Raw genomic sequence first — 21,918 nt, forward strand, 5'->3', positions numbered from 1 at the left:
ACCTCCAAGAATAGAATAAAAAATTATTAAGTCATATTTGCATTGTCACAAAGCATCGCTGTTACTAAGGAATCTGTACATATGTCTACTTTAGGGTGCCTGACATGTTTTGATGAGTTTAATCACAGAAAGATGAACACAAACTCTAGATACAACTCAGTGAAGTAGTGTTTGCTTCGTGTTGGAGGCAGGGTCTCACTGTACCGCCTTGTCTGGCCTGGAACTTACTATGTGGATCAGGGTGGCCTTGAACTCACAGAGATCTGCCTGCTTCTGTCACTGCTAGGATTAAAGATGCGGGCAATCATGCCCACTCATTTCTTGTTGCTGTTAAATTAATATTTTTGTTAATTGGGGGCGATGTTTTACATGGCATTGTTTAGCCCCCTCTAGTGGAGAAGTCCAGCAGAAAGTCCCTGACTATTTTGATTAGCCTATAAAATCCATCTAATTAGATGAATTTTCTCAAGCACACTTAACTGGTCAATTAGTTTTCACTCAGCTAAACAAAAGAAAACTAACTGGTCACCATGGTTACCTCCAAAAAGCCTTCTTTCCTGTCTCAGTTAGGGTTTGCATTACTGTGAAGAGACACCATGACCATGGCAACTCTTATAAAGGACAACATTTAATTGGGTCTGACTTATAGATTCATAGGTTCAGTCCATTATCATCGTGGCAGGGAGCATGGCAGTGTCCAGGCAGGAATGGTATTGGAGGAGCTGAGAGTTCTACTATCTCCAGGCAGCTAGGAGGAGGGCCTCAAAGCCCCACCCCCACAGTGACACACTTCCTCCGACAAGGCCACACCTACTCCACCAAGGCAGGTCACATCTATTCCAACATGGCGATTAAAAACTAACCGAGCTGGGCACAGTAACTCCTGCCTGTAGTCTCAGCTACTTGGGAGGCTGAGCAGAAAAGTCCTTTTGAGCCCAGGAGTTTGTGACCAGGTACGGCGACATGATGAGTCAGCAGTTCAAAAATAATAAAATAAAATAATACAATAAAGTAAAATAAGCACAATATCAGTAGCCTATTTTATTTCTTAGTCAATCAAATATGGCAGTGCTGAAGACATCCCAATCATCCTCAGTTACTGGGGGCCGAGGGGTTGATCTTTGGGCATTTCTTCTCTAGGGTTGTTTAAGCACCAAGTCCTATCGTCTCACAAGGGGCAGCAGCGAAGTGAGGGGATGCACATGATCTCTGAATGCAGCTGCGCTTTGCTGCATCTAGGAAGAAAAATCCATCATCATAAGGAGGCTGCTGCTGGCGGCGTTCAGGCATTGACGGACATCTGCTCCGCCTGGATATCATGAAGCTTCAACACATTTGTTCTCTCAGACTCCTTAAGGGGCTCTGGGCGCTCTCTGTGCCAAAGATAACATCTAGACCAGCTATTTCTCATAAATCATTGGAACATGGAACATGAAACAACAAGAAGAAAAAACAGGAATTCAATAATAAATATGGCAAGGTGCACAAACAAGGGAATTGAAACCAGATGAAAAGGAACCCTTCAGCACAGAAGGTCAGGGTGCGCCTTCCCACTCCCTCCAGCCGCAGAACAATCCCCAATTGTGCCTTCACTCAGCCATCAGCTTATGTGCCAAGTCGGTTTGGAAATCCTTTTGTGGTGAACTTAAGGTCTTAGCACACAACTGAAAAATTAGTGCAGTTTATTTTAGTTTGTACAAGGCCTCAGGTCATTATGCAGCGAGTGGAAAATTGTGTTTATTGTCCTTTGGAAAGCATGGTGCTTGTAGGCCTTGAAATATGTTTTAGATATGTTTATACACAGATATCCAAGTTTATGCTGTATTTGTGTACTTAAACATGAAGTCACGTGCTTGGTAAAATAATGTGACAGTTTGCCTAAAAACAGATATCATAGAAAACAAACTTATAAAATGGGGTTATCTATTCTACATAATTCATCCAATATGTAAAGTTGAATGTTGGGATTTGGGGGAGGGGGTTGAGGGAAGACTCTGTTCTGTCTTATAAAAAAGGAGCCTCATTTTGTTCTGTATTTGAATGTTTCTTTGTAATTTGAAATGCATAAGGAGAGACACCTTTAAAGACATCCTACAGGATGAAGATACAGCTTACCTGATGCTGTGCTCACAAGCACAAAGCCCTGCCCAGTGTCCTCAGCATGGTGGCTTACCCCTGGAACCCTGGCACTTGGCAGGAGGTGGAGGCAGAAGGTAACAAGTTCAAGGTCACCCTCAGTTTATATGAAGCCAGTCTGGGCCATGTGATACTCTGTCTCGAAAACAAAACACAAACTACTGATTAAATAAAAGGCATCCTAAGCAGTCATTGAAGCTAAAACCTCCTTAACTACTTCAGGTTCAGATATGCAAGCACTATATAGACTTGTCTTGAAAAATCTGAGTGGTACACACCTTTGATTGAAGCACTCAGGAGGCAGAGGCAGGAGGATGTCTATAAATTTGGGGATTTGTTTTGACCCCTCAGGCAATTTGTTCTGACTTCTCCAGGACCACTTTAAATTTTTCCTCACCGGTGGCTTCAATTCTCTTCATTAGGTTGTTGGAACTAAATCCTTGCAATGCTGACAGCGCCCCCACGTATCCACTTTCTTGATTCTCCCCTGAAGGTTATTTCTTCCCATGCTGCATACATCGTCCTATTCGACACTGAACTCCATTTTGTTTCTGGGGTTCATGCACGTGGGTAGGTACTCTCTCATCTGGCTAAGTCTTTGGTTCTGGATCTGGTGAACGACTTGGCTCTTCTCTTTCCTCACAATGCGTCAGATACAAGCTGCTTAGCTGCTTTAGTTGTGCTGGGCTTGAGGTTCTGGGGACAAATCGAAAGTTATTGTACTTTTGGTTTATGGGATGTAAGTGTTAATGAGATACACTTGTGGCAAAGGGCTTCTGCACATGGCGAGCCTGAGTGGGCATTCGCCATTTCTAGTCCACTAAAACAAGTACAGATTGAGTCTTTCTGCTGCCCAGTTGGCTCTCTACATCTACCATGGGTAGAAAATAGCTTTTAAAACAGTAACTTATTGGCTGTGTAATCTGTGCAGAATTCATTCTTGTCATCAGTCCCTAAGCAGTACAGAAAGCAGCTATTGCTCACGACTTAGATTGTACTGGGTATTGTTAGTGATTTAGAGAGGACGTAATTTATTGGGAAGGTGTGTGTGGAAAGAAAGGAAAAACTATGGTGAGCAGAAACCTGAAACAGTTTTCCAGAAGGAGCCTCACTGAGCACGGCTAGGCACAGAGCCTGCTGCTGCGCAGGAGTGCGAATTTTGGTTACCAGAGAATCAAGCCCTATATACACCAAGAGGTTGTCAGACTATGGGCTCATGAACATTTTTATAACACATGTACATTTTTAAAAATTTCCTCTTGATCACATGAACCCTGCCACTCAGCTCCAATCTCCCGCACTTGCAGAAGGTATTTCTTACAGGGGGATTATTATTTTTTTTTATTGCTTTGTCCTGACAGGCCATGAGGTTGCATGTGCTGTCCTGTGAAAACTTACTGCACTACTGACCGTAATCCCAAGGACCCCTCCCCCCACGAGCCTTTTCAGTTCCTGACTTTGAATTGATCAGCGTTTGCAAGGGACTTGAGTGTTTGTGTATTTTGGTAACCGCGAAGTTCTGGAGCCCATGGGTGTTGAGAAATGAAGCTATATGTATTTTTCTTTTTAAAGTAAGTTTATTTTTAACTGATATATAGAATATATTATACATATTTATGAGGTATCATGTGCTATTTCAATATGTTTACATAATGTTTAAACATGGATAAATGTATCAGCCACTGCAAACATTTATCATTGCTTTACTCTGAAAATATTCAAAATTCATTCTTCTAGCTTTTTAAAATAGATGGGCACCTTTTCAAGGATTATGGATGTATGGAGAATAGACTTTTATGTCTGTAAGTATATTTTATAGCTGATGATATCCATTTATTAACGTGCTGTAGTTTACCACATTAATTCCTTACATTAAACATTTATATCGTTTCTAAAGTTTTGATGCTATAAGTAACAATCATATTCATTCCAGTTTCTTTAAAATAATTGGCGTTTAAGGGCTGGAGAGGTGGCTCAACAGATAAGAGCACTGCCTGCTCTTCCAGAGGAACCAGGTTGGATTCCCAGCAACCACATCTCAGCTCTTGTCTTGTAACTTCAGTTCCAGATCTGACAGCCTCTTCCTGCCCCTGAAGGGGTCATGGCTTCTAGAACGGTGACACAGGAGATTTATTGGATGATGCTACAGTGGGAAGAGGAACCGATAAAGGGCTCCAGTGACCTCCAACTTCATTTCAGGTTGCTGACATGAGGCTTAGGTTTAAACAGGGCAAGAGTGTGTGACATCGCTCATTGGGTGAAAGCATGTGTAGCCAAGCTTTGGAATTCCATTGTTGGTACCCACATGGTGACAGCTGACTTCTTTGGGTTGACCTCTGGCCTCCATACATGTGCCATGCTACACCTACCGTGGTATGTACACACACACGCACACACACACACATGCACACACACACACACCATAAAATATAATTTTTTGTTTCTATTTTATTGAAAATAAAATTTTTCATACAATATATTGTGATCATGGTTTTCCCTCCCCAACTCTGCTCAGAGCCTGCCCACCCTCTCCCCACTCAGAGCCTGCCCAGCCTCTCCCCACTCAGAGCCTGCCCACCCTCTCCCCACTCAGAACCTGCCCAGCCACACCCCACTCAGAGCCTGCCCACCCTTTCCCCAACCACCCAACTCCACATCTTTCTCTTTCTTTTTAGAAAGCAAACAGGAAGATAAAGTAAATAAACCAGATTTTTTTTAAATGAAGAAAAATAACAAAGAAATCACAAAGAGGCATGCACAATGCACAAAACCAAGATCCATAAAAATACAAAATTGAGGGGCTGGGGATTTAGCTCAGTGGTAGAGCGCTTACCTAGGAAGCGCAAGGCCCGGGGTTCGGTCCCCAGCTCCGAAAAAAAGAACCAAAAAAAAAAAACAAAAAACAAAATTGAAAATCATAATATACATGCACAAGGCCAGTAAGACAAAAAAAAATGCCCGAACAAAGCACTATGAGGCAAAACATTGACAAAAATGTCACTGGGTTCATTTTGTGTGGGCCATGTTGCATAGCTGGCACAGGACCTGTCCTTAGATGTGCTTAATACACCCAGTGAGACTCCTTTGGTGGCAACTAAGTTTTCCTTTTTGAGTGGTTATCAATTTGGGACATCCTCTTGGTTGGAGACGGAAGCTAGTGTCCACTTCTCATCTCAGTGCTGGGACCCCGTCTGGTTTGGACCTGTGCAGGACCCGTACATGCTGCGTCCATCTCCGCGAGTTCACATGAACATCGATCCTGCTGGGTTTGGAAGACCCCATTTCCTTGAAGATGACCACCCATCTGACTCTTACAATTTTTCCACCTCCTCTTCTGCACAGCTCCCTGAACCCTGAGATAAATGGGTTTTATGAAGACGTCCCATTGAGGACTGAGCATTTCAAAGCCTCGGGCTCTGCACACTGTCCAGTCACAGGTCTCTGTGTTTGTTCTCAAAGTAATATTTAAATCCAGGGCCTGAGGCATCAAGGTGAAGCAATTCTGACCAAGGTCCTACCTGTCCCTGGCCTCCGTTGCCTCCGTTCTAGTCTCTCAGATTCAACATTTAAGAGGGACACCGAAACAGACTGTTTGGGTAAGACATTTATCAGAACAAGGACAGTATCGCAGTGGGTCTGAGGGGAATTGGGCCCATGTGGCAGAGCCCCTCTGTAGGTTTCTGAGAAAGGTTTCAGCAGGGGCCTGCAGCTAGGTCTCCCCAAAAGTCAGTGGGGAAAGGGGTCAGAGAGCAAAATATGTGACCAGTAGCAGCAGCCCCTTGATGTGTCTGAGCCTGTAAACTTACTTTCCCGAGTTGGAAATCAGAGTATCTGGAAGATGGTTAGATTCTTGAACACAGCTCTCAGTCGGGGGCCTGGCAGTGTATGTGAAAGAGATGAGGGGGTCTGGTCTGTGGGTGCTGCTACCTGGGTATAGTCTGGCCTAACAAAGCACTTGCAGTAATAATCTGATGATCTGAGTTTGGTCTCTGGAATCCATGTCAAAAGCCCATTGGAATGCCATGGAAAATGTCTGTAATTCTAGCTCTCCTGCCTGGACATAGGAGGCAGAGAGAGGGTCAAGTATCCTGCAGTCTACAACCCAGGAACAAATGCAACAAGAGAGACTGCGTCAAAAATGTGGGATGGGCTGGGGATTTAGCTCAGTGGTAGAGCGCTTACCTAGGAAGCGCAAGGCCCTGGGTTCGGTCCCCAGCTCCGAAAAAAAAAAAAAAAAAAAAAAGAACCAAAAAATGTGGGAGACCTGGATCCTGAGATGTCCCCTGATTTCTCTCCCTCTCCCTCTGCTTCTCCCTCCCCCTCCCCCTGCTCCACTCCCTCCCCTTCCTCTCCCCCACCCCCTAACACACACACACACACACACACACGCACACACTTAAAATATATATGTTGCTTATCACATATAATATACATCTAACAAAACAGAAAAACCTCTGATTAACCCCAGGAGAAGTAGCTGGGGGAGGGCACATATGAGAACAAACTGTTTTCTTTCCCTTCTTTTGTACTGTTGGAATTCTGAACTACATGAATGTAATATGCATTCGAAAATAGAAAAGGAAATACATGAAGACTTCTCTCTGCCAAGAGAATAACTTGCATTATTCCTTAACCTACACTGTACAGCGCTGACATTTGGAGGGACTTTCTCCCCTCTCCTGCACTGTCCTATTAGCATTCGTGATTAAAGACACTAGGATCAAAAGGAATTCTTTTGATAAAATAGTTTATTGTAAATATCTGTTATCTACAACGTGAGCATAACCATCCTATCATTTAAAACCCTTTCAGGTTATCTGCATTTTTATTTTCTGTTGAATAAAATCAAAGGGCTTTGGAGGGAAGGACAACAGTCGCTTTGTGGGGTCAGTGTTAGGGCTGGGAAAGATGCCCTGAACTTAACTTTCTTTCCTTTCTATCACAAAGAGGAAGCTCATTATGTTTGGCCACCCACAGCTATAGATTGTCAAAACATTTTGTCTTTGCGTTTTAAAAGTCCTTTAATAAGATTGCAACCCAAATGGTTCACTTGGACAAGTGGTCTTAGCAGTAAGTAAAACAAACACTTTATGAAAACAGCATCTGTAAAGCTTAAGCCCTTTACTATTTTCTCAGAGTCTGGCATGAACCAGATACACACTCATCTCCACAGGGAGGGAAAAGAGACTGCAAACATTACAGAGCAGAGTCCTGAGTGTTGATGACTTCTGCTCTGTCTGCCGCACAAGGCCTGGTGGTATGGACAGCAATGTTTGGCACAGTGCAGACACTTGCAATGTGTAACAGCTTCCTCCCTCAGTTCCCAGCCCAATTTCTCACATCTCAGGAAGAGCTTCCGGTGCATTTCCCAGAGAACCGAGCATAAACAGCCCATCGGGCTCTAAGCTTACTTCTGTTACAACTTAGAATTGACTCTTGTTTTAAACCACATCTCAATTGCTCGATTTTACCAATAAAGACTTGGGAGCCAGAAGCTAGAATGAAAACCTCTCTTTCTTTAGCTCAGAGAGTCAGAGAAAGCACCTAGCAAACCTTCCTCCACAGCCAACAGCCCAAAGGCAAAGGGTATGTCCCTCCCTTCTACTTCCTGTTGGTCTCTCTATCCGTCTTCCTGACCTCCTCTTGCTCTCTCTGTTTTCCCAAGTGATCCAAAAATGCTTTCTAAGCAAAATCTTCCACACAGATGTATGTAGCAGTGTTATTCATCCTTGCCAATGTAGAAGAAATCATGTGTCTTTAATAGATAAATAAATCATAGAGCTAACGTGTTAGACTGTGAACTATTAACTTATAACTGTGAACTTATAACTTAGCTGAGAAAAGGCTTAGCATAAACTCAAATCCATTTACTAACAGGAAGAAGTCAGTCAGTGTGTAGACTGTGTTTTTTATGACTCTGACATTCTGGAAAAGGAAATCTGTGTAGAAAAGACAGACTTGTGCTTGCCCCGTGTCTCTAAGGAGAGAAAAGACAACGAGGTGGAACACATAGGTGTTTAGGACCTTGAAAGCATTCTTTGGACACTAGGATGGTAGATTCACATCGTGGTACATTTGTCAGAGTCCGTATGTCTAGTTTGCTTCTCTGCTGCTATGATAAAAAACACTGAGAAAAGGCAAGTTGGGGCAGGAAAAGGTTACTTTAATCTTACAGTCCATCCCTGATGGAAAGGTAATCAGGACAGGAGCTTCAAACAGGAACCTGAAGGCAGGAACTGAAGCAAAGACATCATAGGAAGATTGCTTTGTGGTTTCCTTCTCAGGCTCATATTCAGCCCAGGAGCACTTGCGTAGGATGGTACCACCCACAGTAGTCCGTAGACCTCCTATATGAGTTAACAGTCAAAAGTGCCCCCAGGCCAATCTGATGGCGGCAACTTTGGAACTGAAGTTTCATCTCAGGTATGTCAAGCTGACAACCAAGATTAGCCATAGTACCAAGGGATAAGAACACAAGTTAGCCCTGATGCGAAGCAAGAACTTTGGGCAACACTCATGTCATGGAAAGTCCATCAATTCTAATGAATAGTTTGGTGTGGGGTAGTGCTGATTGGAAGGCCGTGGACAGGTGTGGTAGGCACTCTTTGGGAAATTGCTGTACTTTCTGCTCAATTTGGTTGTGAAAGTAAAACTGCTCTAAAAATTAAAACACCCCACCAAAAATTTCATTCATGAAAAAACAAAGGCCTTGTTTATTTTTGAACTATTTTTGAAATTTATATTTTACATTTTATTCGTGTATGTGATTTACATGTGTGTATGTCTCATTACCACATGCGTTCAATGCCTCAGCAGACCAAAAAGGGCATTAGATCTCCCGGAACTGGAATGATGGCTGTTTGCTAGCTGTCATGTGCATGTTACAAATGTGAACCTGGGTCCTCTGGAAGAGCAGCCACTGCTTTAAATTGCAGAGCCTTCTCTCCAGCCCAATTGTTGTTGTTGTTGTTGTTTTAAATGGAATCTCACTACACAGCCCCTGATGGTCTGGAAGTCACCATGGAGACAAGGATGCACTCCTATTGTAGTGATCCTTCTGTCTCTGCCTTCTAGGATTACAGGCATTTGGCACCACACTGGCTAGACACCACACTGGCTAGACACCACACTGGCTAGGCTGTTCCATCTCAACTCAGATTTAGTCAGCCGGGAGAGCCTGAGAGGTTTTCCTTTCTTTTCCTCTGAGATGTTAGTGTTCAAACTCAGGCCTTCTGTGTAATACCAGGGCATGTGCTCCGTCAGTGTGCTACATATATAGCTTCCTTCCTCCCTCCCTCTCTTCCTTTCCACAAGGTCTTTCTGTGGAATCCAGGCTGACATGGAAATCTCAGTCCTCTTATGTCCTCCTCCCACATGGACCTTACTATAGCCAGTAAGAGTGCATGAGTCTAGAAGGTATCAATCATTCCAAATGGCAACATCTGATCTCTTTCTCACCTGTCTATCTTTCCTAACTCCCACTTTTTTCTGGTTATGTAAATGACCAAACTCCTCTTTCTTACCTTCAAGAAACCACGAGGAAGCTATACTATGTTTTGCGCGCTCTCTCTCTCTCTCTTCCTTCCTCCCTCCTTCCCTCCCTCCCCCTCCCCCTCTTCCTCTCCCTCTCCCTCCCCCTCTCCATCCTCCTCCCCTCTCTCTGGTTTTTTGAGACAGAGTTTCAGAGTTTCTCTGTGTAGCACTGGATGTCCTGGAACTCACTCTGTAGACCAGGCTGGCCTCGAACTCAGAGACCTGCTTGTTTCTGCTTCCCTAGGACTAAAGGTATGAGGCAGTACAGCCTGACTTACATATCTCATTTTTGTCCAGTCACCAGAGAAATAGAAGAATTCTCTGAGTTACTAATCTGAACTTAAACTGTTTTTTATTTATTATGTTAGTCTACTTATTTATGTGGGTGTGCGTGGGCATATATAAATACATGTATATCCCATGTGTGGAGGTCAGATGACAACTTTCAGGAGTCAGTCAGTTCTTTCCTTCCACCATGTGGGTTCCCAGGATTGAACTCAGGTTGTCAGTCTTGGCAGCAAGCACCTTTACCCTCCAAACCATTTCACTGGCCCCAATTATTTATTAATAATAGAAAGATGGTCTCTTTGATGATGGATGTTAAAAAGATTGGAAGTACTATAGGCTCCCTGATGTCAAGGAATATTTTTTATACTTAAGGTTCATTTAATCTTTTCATCAATATAAATGTTTGAAAAATAAAATGTTCAGGAAATCAGCTAAGGGAAACATCTCAGGTCAGTGCAGGAGAGAGGAGGTCAAGTTTAGCTGAAGCCAAGAAAAGCCTGGGGCATGGATGTTCTCTTCTTAGGGGTCCACAACCCCTTGAAGTTGGATGATAAATGTTGTGTTTGCTTTTGTGCATTCTTCTACTCAAGGGTCTGTAGCTGTCATTGGATCCTCAAAAGGTCATGACACAGAAAATCGCTGTTGATGTATAAAATACTATTAGTCTTTTAATATAAGTATTAATATATATTAATTCACATATGTATATGATTAATTTTTTTTGGAAACTTTAGCTATGTTGTCAACTTTGGCAAAAAGTGTCTCAGTTTACCATATTAAGTATCATTGTACAGAAATCAACAGGCACAATGGTCTATGTCAGTGGTTCTCAACCTGTAGGTCATGACCCTTTTGAGGGTCAAATGACCCCTTCACAAAGGTTTCCTAAGACCATTAGAAAACACACATTTTTACATTACAATTCATAACTGTAGCAAAATTACAGCTATGAAATGGCAACAAAAATAATTTTATGGTTGGCAGTCACCACAGTACAAGGAACTATATTAAAGTGACATGGCAATAGAAAGGTTTAAAGCCAGTGGTTTATGTGATGGCTAATCTTGTTATCAGCTTGACATACCTAGGCAAAGGGATACTCAACTGCAGAACAGCTTCTAACAGATTCCCCTTGGGTATGTCTATGGGGGAATTTTCTTGATTGCTGATTGATATAGGAGGGCCCAGTCCACTGTGGGCAGTACCATCCATAGGCAGGCGGGCTTGGGCTGTCTAAGAAAGGTAGATGGCCAGCCTGAAGCAAGCCAGTAAAGAGTATGCCTCCAAGGCTTCCGCCTTAAGCTTCTGCCTCAAGTTCCTACCTTGGCTTCCCTTGAAATAAACTTGTTTCTCCCCCAACTTGCTTTTAGTCATGGTGTTTGTCACAGTAACAGAAAGAAAACTAGAATGGCCTAGAAACAGAAGTTATTAATTTTTTTCCATTTACATGGGAGTTACTCAGTGCTATAAATATGTAAAAGCATATCTATATAATAAAGTATTGTCTAAATTATAAGAAAAAGTTGCTGGTAGGGCCATGTGATCAAAAGTCACAAGCCCACTTCTTGGCAAAGAAAGCTAACTTGTAGCAAGGAAGAGTGGGCCGGTGAGTGATCCACTGAAAGAGGAGTGAAGAATGGGTTCTTCCAAGGTGCTCCACCAGGGAACCACTAAGCATTCCTCGTCCTTAGCACAGAAGTCCTAACACCTGTCCAGCCGAATTGTCGTGTTCAATGGGGTGCTTGCAAAGCCTTAAAATGGTACCTGGTGCAGAACAGGTACTAAGTAAATGGGGTCAGTAGCAGCAGATCCATGGTTACCACCCTGGAGACTTTAGAGATGGGTGCACAGACCAAAAGAAAAAGGCTTCGGCAGTGGTCTCCTGGGAAGGGGAGAGATTTCTCATTCTCTTTACCAACAATGAAACTGGAGCTCATTTCCAAAAGGTCTTGGGGAGTTTTTAATGCTGCATTTGCTTATTAGAGGCCAATTTCTGCAAGGGAAATTGCATTTCTGAACATTACATAAACATATCAACTTTTCTCCTGCTGCGACTTGCAAAGAAACACCATGATTTCCAAGTACCCAGGCTCTCCAAACAGTCTGAAAAACATTAAGCAAGGTGGTATTTTGGGAACTATCCAGACAGAGGCCGGCTCTTCAGTCATCTGGCTCTGAATTGTGGTCTCCCCTCTCCGCCAATGCCCACATTAGAAGAGACCGTTTCCCTCTACTGTGTTCCCCATGAATAAGTTTGGTACCTAACCAAACACTTGGCTAAGAATGTAAAACCATAATATCTATTCATGAAAAAAATAATAACATAGAGATATTTTCAAATATTTTGTTTTCTAAGAAAAAAAGGTTGAAAATAGACTGAAATTTAAGATAATATTTTGATGTAACTCACACTGCTGGGGCTGATGATAGCGCTCAGCAGAAATGCTCACTGTTGGCCCCAGCTAATGAGCCCGTGTTTTTAGTTTCCCCTCTGAGCCAAGGTCTCTGTGGGGTAGCCAGGCTCTTACTGCTCAGAAGTCAGTTGTGTTGTTACAAATGCGGGATCTCAGATCCCATCCCATACTTGCTGCATAAAAAATGTACATTTTGTGGCACTTGTGTATACATGCATGCGTGCAAGCATGTGTGAACATGGGTGTGTCCCTGTGTGTGTTCACGTGGAGAGCCAGTTATAAACGCCTCAAAATGAAAGACTGACCTGGCTCTCTAACCCATGATTCAAAAGAGCATGCTGGGGGAAAAGTGGCCAGGGAGTGACTAGAGAAAAAAAAATTGTGTGTGTGTGTGTGTATGTGTGTGTATGTATGTGTGTATGTGTGTGTGTATGTGTGGTATGTATGTGTGTATGTGTGTGTATGTGTGTGTATGTGTGTGTATGTGTGTGTATGTGTGTGTGTATGTGTGTGTATGTGTGTGTATGTGTGTGTGTATGTGTGTGTATGTGTGTGTATGTGTGTGTGTGTATGTGTGTGTATGTGTGTGTATGTGTGTGTATGTGTGTGTGTGTGTGTGTGTGTGTGCGCGCGCGTGTGTGTGTGTACTACTTGGGATTTGGTTCTTTCCTCCCACCATGTGGGTTCTGGAGGCCAAACTCAGATTGTTGGGCTCTTTGGCAAACACATTTATCTGTTGAGACATTTTGCAGGCCTGAGAAAGATGTATTTAAAAAGGAAACTGTGGATGTTGCTAGGTTGGTAAAATGCTTGCCTGTCACACAGGAGACCCTGGGTTCAATGCCCAGCCCTATGTAAACTGGGCACAGTGGCACATAATTGTCATACTAAGCACTAAGAGTGTAGAAGCAGAAACTGGAGAAGTTCACAGTCATCTCTGGATGCATAGAATTTGAAGTCAGCTTGGGAGCTATAGAAGAACACACACACACACACACACACCAGTAGCAGCAGTAACATTAACAGTATTATGTCCCTTGCTACAGTCCTATTTTATTTACGAGCCACTTAACAGAGTGTCTGGGCTAGAGATGTGCTTTACTCCAGTTTCACAGTGATTTCCAGGCTTGCAAGAAACAGGTTCCCTCTTACAGGGCTGAGAACAAGGTGTGGATCCTTGCATAGTTATCTCTGTGTAGCTCAGGTTTAGGGGGCTGGGATTTGTTTCTAGTAGGTAATGGTAAGGCATATTGTTGGTAAATGGTTTTAATTCTTTGTCTTAATTTGGCTCCCAAAAGCTGCCCTTCCAAATGCTGAGGGTCCCTGCTCCCAGAAGGCTCTGATTGGTAATAAAAATTTAGCATACACACAATGGCTGGGCAGGGAGACAGAGACGGGAATTTTGGATTGATTGAGCAAGGGACTGAGGGAGAGAGCTGAGAGGAGAACACCTGCGACAGGGAAGCAGAAGGATGAAATTTAAAGGCCTGAAGGCATGTGAGAATCAAGGGGCCGCTTCCCCATTGGACCTGGGGTAGCAGAGATAAAATATGGATTTGTCAAATATTAATACAAGAATTCCAGAGGGAATTGTGTGCTAGCCGAGGAGATGTTCGGAAGTGCCCAGCCATTGAGTTAGTCAAGGCATATTAAAATTAGCTGACATGTGTGTGTGTGTGTGTGTGTGTGCAGGCATGTGTGTGTGTGTGCAGGCATGTGTGTGTGTGTGTGCAGGCATGTGTGTGTGCAGGCATGTGTGTGTGTGCAGGCATATGTGTGTGTGTGTGCAGGCATGTGTGTGTGTGCAGGCATGTGTGTGTGTGCAGGCATGTGTGTGTGTGTGCAGGCATGTGTGTGTGCAGGCATGTGTGTGTGCAGGCATATGTGTGTGTGCAGGCATATATGTGTGTGTGTGCAGGCATATGTGTGAGTGTGCAGGCATATGTGTGTGTGTGTGCAGGCATGTGTGTGTGTGTGTGCAGGCATGTGTGTGAGTGTGTGCAGGCATGTGTGTGTGTGTGTGCAGGCATGTGTGTGTGAGTGTGTGCAGGCATGTGTGTGTATGTGTGTGTATGTATGTGTATGTGTGTACATGTGTGTGTATGTGTGTTTACGTGTGTGTGTGTGTGTGTGTGTGCTTTCATTCGGGACTCCAGAGCTCCTCGGCAGATGCTGAGGTTCCAGCATATTCACTGAGGGCTCAGAGTGGATTAACCTATTCATCACTACAGCACTTAGGCATGAACATAACTAATATGAAGGAGAGTTTTTGCAGTCGTTTTCACAGCCACAGATCCTGAAAACAGGAGGCGCAACAGAACACAAAGGGCCAGTTGATTCTTGATTACATGGAAGGAAGAGCAGGCAAGGGCCACAGCTGTGGCTTTTTCACAGGAGGGCTGGGTGAGGCAGGGTAAGCAGGTTCAAAATAAACTTGGAATAATGTTAGAGGACTGTAGGGTGAGGGTGCAGTCCTGGGTGCCTGGGAGCTGACCCTAGGGTGCCTAGGGATGTTTTGCATATGAAAGGAACAACTGCTGCTCTGTCTGAGACAGGCAGGGTTCTAACCTTGAACCAGGATAGGCAAAGAGCCCTCCCTCTCCACGTTAAAGCACCAGATGTTAAAGACCAGAACACTTGAGTAATTCAGGCCTAGCAAGTAGAAGCCAATTTTAGAGAAGTTCAGCTTCACTGTTTTTAAGCCACATCTACACACACACACACACACACACACACACACACACACACACACACACACACACACACACACCAGTCTGAGTATGCAGAGAAAAGAAACCTTAGCAATCTCTTCCTATAACGAACACTTAAAAGTGAACAACAATAATACCCTTGGGAAATGTGAGGGTAGACCTCGTTGACAGAAGACAAACCTCTGGGAGTGTCTGTAATTGACTTTCCAGGGAGATTCAAATGGATGGAAAGACCCATGTATCCTGTGGGCCTCATCTTCCCACAAACTGGGGTCCTAGACTGATTAAAAAGGAGAAATTAAGCCAAGTACCAACAGCATCCACCTTCCTGTTTCCTCACTGCTGACCTTTTGCAGCAGCCACCCAACACTACTGGTGCCATGCTGCCTTACCTCAGAGAACTGCATCTTCAAACTGAGGCAGAATAAGTCTTGTCTTCTGTAAGCTGCTCTTGTCGGGTGTTTTGCCACACCAATACCAAAAGCTAACTCGGGGAAGGGAGCATAAGCGAGCCCTTGACATGGGGAAGAAACACTGTGGGACTCAGAAGGAAGGTTCTTTATTTTGGTTCATAGCTTCATAGGCTTCACTAGTCCATGATGACTTGGCCCTGCAGCTTTGTTCTGTGAGGAGACAGTACATTATGGAAGGAGTGTGTGGCAGAGGAGACCTGTTTATGTCATGGGAAACACCGCTTAACACTTGGGCATTCGAGGAACACTGCACATCAAAGGTGTAGTAGAAGTGTGTCCTTAAGAGAGTCTACCACAGAGAGAGTTAGGAACTGTTGTCATGAAAAGGGCACACAAAGATGGAGGAGGTGCCCTCCAAGGGACAGACCAAGGACAGCAGCTCCCCTCAAGGTGCGCTGACTGACAGACAGGGTGAGCCTCAAAAGGCCGAAACTGAGAATCCCCCTCATTGGCAAGCCCTGGGACTCCAGCTATGTGGTCTCCTCACGTGACCGAGGCCATGCACATAGGAAACTCAGAGATGAAACCCAAACCTACGTAATCAGTGTCTTAGCCTGTGAATGCCCAGGTGGTCATTTCCAGATCTGCGTGGCTTCAGAGTCAACCAACTGGAGTTTTCAGAAGAAGCAGGGCATGGTGGTACAGCTCTGTTGTCTCGGGTGCTTAAGAGACTGATGAAAGGAGATCCCAATCCAAAGCCATCCTAGGCTACGATGTGATTCATAGCTAGCCTGGGCAACTAAGTGGAACTCTGCCTCAAAACAAACAGAACAGTAGAAGATAGGGGGTCTAATTCAGTGCTAGAGCATCTGCCTGGCTACATCCATGAGATCCTGAGTTCACGACACACAAACACAAAAAACACAAAACACAAAAAAATTTAGAACAAAAAAAAATACACACCTATTTTTCTTGACATTGTAAGTACAATAGTACCGAAACATCATTTGCATGGTGTTAGTATTTTAAGTATCACACATGATGTGTACAAATACGAGAGAATTGTGTGTAAGGGACTTGAGCATTTGCAGGTTGTGATAGCATCAGGGTTCTAAGAACCATGGTCCCTACTGACTCCCAGGGACAATAGCATTCACATGCACTTGTATTTCTAAATATCCCCTCTCTCTCACCAAACTTTCGCCTTTTTCTGCTCTGGAGTTCCCACAAGGGAAGATGCTTGATGGTCAGCTTCTGGTTTCTTCTCCAGTGAAGGCAAAACGGGAAGAAAGGAAAAGGCTGAGAGGTTGAACTGACGCAAATCACTGTTAAGGTGAAGAAAGGGCCTGGGGAGATGGCTCAGGCAGTAAAGTGCTCACCAAGCAAGGGCAAGGACCTGGGTTTGATCCCCAGCACCCAAGTAAAAAGCAAGGCGCAGAGGTGTGCAGCTGTAATCCCAGTGCTGGGGGCTTGTGAGGTGAGGTGGAGCAGGAGGATCTCTGGCACTTACTGGGGAGCCAGCCCAGCCAAACCAGTGAGGCCTGGGTCCACTGAGAGACCACCTCAGAGAAGTAAACTGAGAATAATTGCAGGAGATGGCACCAACTTTTGGCTTCCATAGGCTGGCACACATATATGCATATGCACCAACATGGACCCAAACACTTACACACACATCCAAGTAAAAAGTAGAGGTAAATACATTTTAGTAAAAGGAAGTAAAGGAAATAGGTGAGATTTTCACTTTAGCTAGACATTAGAGAGAGTCATGGAGGGGATCTAAAAGTGAGACGTATAGACAGTGTGCAGCGCCAGGAAACCTACCTAGGATGCCACTGGGCAGGAGAGGTGGTAAGACACCTTTTTTGCCCTTTACAGACTCAATTAGAAATTTTAGGAATGTTTTGCATGGAGCCATTTTTCCCCCTGACAATTATAACACGTAATGTGGACCACATGGAGTTGAACTAGGACGCACAAGTGACCTTGGATACTGTTACACTGGAGCAGTAATGCCTTTCTTCAGTCATCCCCACTTATGCCCTTCCGGTTCTCATAGTGAATGGGAGGAAGGCATGAGGAATCCCAAGGACATGTATGAGGAGAGAACGTATCTCCTTTGAGTTGTTTCTTCATCATTTTTTGGTCTATAAACCTGTAGTGGAAGATCCTTACAAAAGCAACCAAACAAGAAATGAGGCTGCAGAGGAGGCCCTGGGGACAGAAGGGACAGTGGAGGCCAGAGTTCTCACAGAACTTTCCTTTGGAAAATGCTGATGTCTCTCCCAGTGGAGAAAGAGGCGTGGTTTCTCCTCACAATGTTTACAGATTTTGGAACCAGTATAAACGTGTATGTGGACTTTCTTAAACAGAGAAGTAATCACACTAAGTGACAAGTCACCGGAGGGCCTCTGCCCTAATAGAAGCCAGGATGTGACACAGAATGTAAACCTTCCAGGAGGGCTGGATTTTGTTTCCAGGTGATCAGAGAGACTTGAATTTAAACATCTGGATAACAAGAATGCTTTCAAAGTGCGCTTGAATTCTTCAAAGGGCTAAAATCCTTCTTTAAAATAACAGGTTGATTTATTTTGGCTAAAATGTACCTGGACCTGGCTGTGTGTGGACAGATGCTGCAGTGGGAGCAGGGAGGGTCCTGATTCCCCCTCCTGCCTTTTGCATCCCCTATGTTTTCTCCTCTGTAACTCTTCCTTCTCAGTTTCTCTGTGGGTGTGAAGACAGTCAGATTCCAGCAGCCAGGAAAACTTGTGAAGCAAATATTTTGGTTATATTGCAAATCTGTTGTTTTCCTTCTTCTCTGACTAGTGACACCTCCCTCCCTTCCTGGCTTCAGTGCGGGTGAGGGGTGGGGACCGTGGAACCAAGGCCGGGGACACAAATTAAAACACAGATGACTCCACAGCCCGACCGCATGAACAATTAAAAGTGCCGTTACAATTTTTATCCAGGTGACATGCTTTCAAAGCATCTCACAGAGACAGGTAGATATAAATGGCGTTCCTGCCAACTCTAGCCAACTTTGGAATGGGACAGCTTTACAGTCAGTCACTTACCATTCTGGAGACTTTGAGTCACATTGTAGATACTAATCTACGTCTTGCTTTAGTGTGTGTGTGTGTGTGTGTGTGTGTGTGTGTGTGTGTGTGTGTCCGTCCATGTCCATGTGTGTGTGTGTCTATCAGTGTCTCTGAGAGTCATCAGGTGTCTTCTTCAAGGGCTCCTCTGCCTCATTTTTGAGACAGGGTCTCTCACTGAACCCAGAACTTGCAGACTTGGCTAGACCAGTTAGCTAATGAGCCCCTAAGATCAATGTGTCTGTGTCCCTAGTGCTGGGATTACAGACATGCTCTGTGGCACCCGGCTGTTTTAGGTGGGTGCTGGGATCTGAATTCTGGTTCTCGTGGTTGAGCGGCATGCACTTCACTGTTAAACCACCTTCCCAGCCCTTAACTGAATATTTTATTATGTAAAAACTTTTCTCGTGGCAAGGTATATTTGTAAAGGAAGCTTTCTCTAATGGACATGTTATATTCCTGTGTATAACATAGCAACATCTATGTAACTCTTGTCCGCTTTCGGAGTATTCAGGGAACTCCCAGTTTCTCACTAATGTAAACCATCAGTGATGAACATCTTTCTGAAGAAAAGCACCGTCTGCGCATTTGACCCTCCGGAGGGGAGAGTTACCTCAACATGGGCCGCATGATATGAGCTTCTGTTTAGGGGGCTCTTATCATACAGCTCCAGAAAACTTACATACCACTCTCCCTTGATCTTCTCTCTCTTCACTTGAGATTTGAGAGGTCAAACGATGGCGTACTCCTTGTTCAGGGCTGCGACCACTGTTTCTTCTTCTCTCCTCCTAGACTCATCTAAAGGGTCAGCTCTCCAGGCTGCTCTCCCTTGTGTCTCAGATGCCCAACATTTCCCAGGTATATCCCTTCAGTGGATTGCCAAAGGACTACTTCATACACTGACAAATTCCTCGAAATCAGGGCCATTAGAAGGTGAGTGACTCACAGGAATTTCTGCAATGGATTTTCATTCATAACATACCTCTGATCTCGACATGCAGGGTAAACTCACCTGGGAGCACAGTCTTCAGTGGTAGAGGGCGGGGTCTGAGCAGTTACAGTTTGATAGAAGCAAGGCATGAGGACCATTCAAAGCAGAAGAAAGTGATCTGGGGTGTACCTTCAGCTGTACCTACTTGGGCTGGTTTGAATATGTTTGGCCCATGGGAAGTGGCACTATTAGGAGGTGTGGCCTTTTTGGAGGAAGTGTGTCACTGTGGGCATGGGCTTTGAGACCCTCCTTTTAGTTGCCTGGAGACAGTCCCTTCCTGTTTGCTTTCAGAACAAGATGTTGAACTCTCAGTTCCTCTTGTACCATACCTGCCTGGTTGCTGTCATGCTTCCCGCCATGATGATAATGGACTAAACCTCTGAATCTATAAGCCAGCCCCAGTTCAATGATGTCCTTTTAAAGTGTTACCTTGGTCATGGTGTCTGTTCTCGGCAATGGAAACCTGACTAAGACAGTGGGACTAAGACAGTCCAGCTTCTTTCTAGGTCTGTTACAGCTTCCGTGGTGCCCTCCTGAGGAAGAAATCGAAGGTCTAATAGCCACTAGCAGACTCTCTGGTGTCAAGAGGTCAGCTTAGGAGTCAATGTAGGACGGAGGATTTCACACCCTTTGCCATAAGGTGGCCCTGTAGAAACTGCAGTCAGGGCCAGGCACGATAGTATACATGAGTGATTGTAGCCTTCGGGAGCCCGAGGCATGAATATTTGTGTCTGAGGCCGGCTAGGCTACAGAGCATCCTGTCCCTTAACAAGTAAGTAAATAAATAACTGTCACCACATGCTTAGAACTTTATTTTGCTGCTTTTGTGCTCTGTGGAGCTGACTTCTCACCTTATTTCAAAGAAACTGGCCTAGAAGCTGAGGGTAAGGCTTAGGTGTAGAGTGCTTGCCTAGCGTGCATGAAGCCCTGGGCTCGATCTTCAGCACCACAGAAACAGGACACAGTGGCACAGCTGCAATCAGCACCGGGGAGGCGGAAACAGCACGTTAAGGCAGCCATTCTCTGTTACGTGCAGAGTTGAGGCTGGCCTGGGAACTGGGAGACCTTGTCTCAACAACAAACAGCTCCCCATCACTGCACCCACAATAAGCCGCATGTGTGGCGTGATCAGGTACTGTGGCCAGGGCGTGCTCTCAGCACAGCCCCGGAGGAATGTGGCTGTATCTAGTAATCATTTTATAAATATTGATGGAAATGGTAAAAATGTTTGAAAGGAAACTTTATCTGAGGGAGTGTCTCGGAATTCAGCTTTTAATTTTTTTTTTTTTTTTTTGCCTCCCAAAGTCTTTTAGATCTCTTATTTCAGTTCTGAAATCTAAAACAGCCAAGGAAGGTGGCCAGCACCCAGGACTTATTCATTACTGAGGTGCTCCAGAGTCTCTTTAGACCAGGTCTGGGGAAAGGGGCGCTCAGGTAGTATAGGGTACAACCAACCCTTGTGCCCTAGAGATGACAAATACTTAAAATCACAGTGTCTTCCCAGAAGGCAGTGGTGGGTTGCTTGGCATTTCGTGAATGCTCTTCAGTGCAGGGATGTGAGAGGAAAACCGGCTCACTCTGTAGAGGAAGCTGAAGTGAAGAAATACTGCCCAGTTTTTCATGGGTACACGCATAGAGGCACAGGCCAGGAAGAAAGGGAGATTGTGTCTGATATGATTGTGTGGATCCTGCTTCGTGTCCTTGTTCACCTTCCGTAGTTAATCACTTAAAGGTTAGAGACAGGGCTAAGAATGTAGCCCTGTTGGTAGAATGCATGCTCAGTGTACACAAAACTCTTAGTCCCATTCCCAGAACTGCACAAATCCAGTAACGGTAGTAGATGTCTGTTATCCCAGCACTTGAGAGATGGAGACAGGAGAAGCAAAGTTCAAATTAACCCTAAGACTCAACTTCACTGGTCCAAGGCTTCTCTGGTCTAGGTTCTGGGATTTCTAAGTCATCCTGGATTAGAAATATCTGTCTTCTCTATGAGTCTTGTAGATAGCCGAGAACTGCTTACTGCCCTGTCAGCCCACCTGCCTGGCTAACCCTTGAAGCATTGCCTCATGTAGCCCTGACAGCCATCAGAGCTTGCTGTCTTCCTTCCTGAGCTCCACCCAGATGGCTAAGCTACCCAGAGACTTTTGCAGTGGCTCCCTTCCCCAAGACTAGCTTGCCTGGGGCAGGAATGGCTAGACACCTCCCAATGCCATTCTTCTTGTATCTACTCAGGAAACTTTCCGTGTCCATGGGGCAAGCACACTGTTTCTTTAATTGTTTTGCAGTCTTCTAAATCCATTCCTCATTCACCATCTTCAGGTCCTGGTCTAGGGATCT

General features: G+C 44.5%; 1 long non-coding RNA gene across 3 annotated transcripts; it reads right to left on the reverse strand.

Annotated features, from left to right (window-relative positions):
• Positions 1-1,012: 1,012 nt before the first annotated feature.
• LOC147996201 (uncharacterized) lies at positions 1,013-19,753 on the reverse strand. Of its 3 annotated transcripts, none has more exons than XR_015671506.1 (4): positions 19,603-19,753; positions 2,415-2,832; positions 2,116-2,271; positions 1,013-1,235 (listed from the first exon to the last, which is right to left on the reverse strand). It is a non-coding gene; the product is annotated as an uncharacterized LOC147996201 (long non-coding RNA). The 3 variants fall into 3 exon arrangements; XR_015671507.1 differs by having other exon boundaries at positions 1,013-1,373; XR_015671505.1 differs by having other exon boundaries at positions 1,013-1,400.
• Positions 19,754-21,918: the final 2,165 nt, after the last annotated feature.

Source organism: Rattus norvegicus, chromosome 2, assembly GCF_021556685.1.
Source record: "Rattus norvegicus strain SHRSP/BbbUtx chromosome 2, alternate assembly SHRSP_T2T, whole genome shotgun sequence".
NCBI lineage: Eukaryota > Metazoa > Chordata > Mammalia > Rodentia > Muridae > Rattus > Rattus norvegicus.